Raw genomic sequence first — 1,633 nt, 5'->3', positions numbered from 1 at the left:
CAAGCGCTCGGAGGGACAGGGGGCCGCGGGGGCCCGATTCAGGAAAGCATTGCCTACCCTCCAGGCGTTTTCAGCGACAATCATCGACCCACGCCTAGATTGACACGGCCTCACTTCTTAGCTTTAAAAAGGATTTATGAGCCTGAAGTCAAAAGGAGCCTAAACTCAAAGCCCCCGTCACAACCGACGCCTTAGAGAGAAGCCGTGGCCTACCTCGCAGGCGTCCAAGCGACAACTCGTGTCGCGGCGACAAGTGGTAGTAGACACGTCCAGGTCCATTTATGGGACTTGTTCCGTGTTTTTGGTCTGAATTCTACCCGGGCTGCAGCGCGTCGAGGAGGTGGACTTGATCCGACCTGCACGCGTGCAGTACCGGAGACCAAGACTTGTAAAGCAGGACCGAGTGCTGACGTTCCCGTCTACAAGAGCAGGCGACAGTTGAGTGGCGAGCGCGCTGGGGTATGGTCCGGAAACCGTCTGCTCAGGGATCGAATCCCAGTCGCGGTACTTTTTTCCCGCCCTGTTGATCCGCTCCCGGCGACATGTGCATCTTGGCTCTCGCTGAATCCCGAAGACATGATCAACAGAAAGAGAAAAAAGCTCTACGGGTGGTATTCGATCCCTGGGCCGACGGTTTCCGGACCGCACACCCCAGAGCGCTCGCCACTCGGCTGTCGGCTCCACTTGTCAGTGGAAGGTTCAGAACTCGGTCCTGCTTTAAGAGTCTTGGTCTCCTTGATTGCACGCGTTCAGGTCGGGTCAAGTCCACCTCCTCGACGCGCTGCAGCCCGGGTCGTCTCTTGGCCCGAAACACGGAAAATGGCCACTAAAAGAGCCCCTTGGGCGCGCGGGGGTTAGGTTAGGCCCATTTGACCCGGGCTGCAGCACGTCGAGGAGGTGGACTGACCCGACCTGCACGCGTGCAATACAGGAGAGGAAGACCCGTAAAGCGAGACCGAGTTCTGATCTCACGGTGGTGAGGAGCAGCTTACAGCCGAGTTGCGAGCGCGCTGGTGAGTGGTCCGGACACCGTCGGCCTGGGGATCGAGTCCCCTTGATTTATTTTAGTTTTTTTTTCTTAGAAGAAAATTGACACTCCTGACACTACGTCGGTGTGAATCCGACTAGGTCTGCAGCAAGGTAAGGAGGTCGACTTTACCACCTACTCAGCAGGTCAAGAAAAAAGTTCACCCCCGACAGGAGTCGATCCCCGGGCCGACGGTTTCCGGACCATACCCCAGCACGCTCGCCACTCAGCTGACGCCTGCTCCTGTGGACAAGACCGTCAGCACTCAGTCCTGCTGTACAAGTCTTGGTCTCCGGTACTGCACGCGTGCAGGTCGGATCAAGTCCACCTCCTCGACGCGCTGCAGCCCGGGTAGAATTCAGACCAAAAACACCCCGCATGGAAAGGCGAGGCTAAACCGCGTCTGAAAACTGTCCGAGCTTCCTAGACATTGCTTGCACGCCTGAGTAGACGCGATTCAGCCAATTTTCAGACGACTTTTCTGTCTGAAACTTACCCGACTTTTGAAGTAGCCGGCGCTGCAGACTGCAGCGCCCATGCGCTGTGGCCGAGCTTCGTGAGGACATATGGCTTGGCTGAGCACACAGCCACCTCCGGGCTGTGAGC

The 1,633-nt window shown here is 57.5% G+C and overlaps 1 protein-coding gene across 1 annotated transcript in view; it reads right to left on the bottom strand.

The window, feature by feature from the left end:
• LOC113214894 (uncharacterized) overlaps window positions 1–1,633 on the bottom strand; it is an 86,913-nt gene that overhangs the window by 1,886 nt on the left and 83,394 nt on the right. The window lies entirely within an intron of this gene.

Source organism: Frankliniella occidentalis, unplaced genomic scaffold, assembly GCF_000697945.3.
Source record: "Frankliniella occidentalis isolate FOCC.00 unplaced genomic scaffold, Focc_3.1 Scaffold10, whole genome shotgun sequence".
Taxonomy (NCBI): Eukaryota; Metazoa; Arthropoda; class Insecta; order Thysanoptera; family Thripidae; genus Frankliniella; species Frankliniella occidentalis.
The sequence above is the reverse complement of the archived record's forward strand: the minus strand, read 5'-3'. Positions and strand labels throughout refer to the sequence as shown.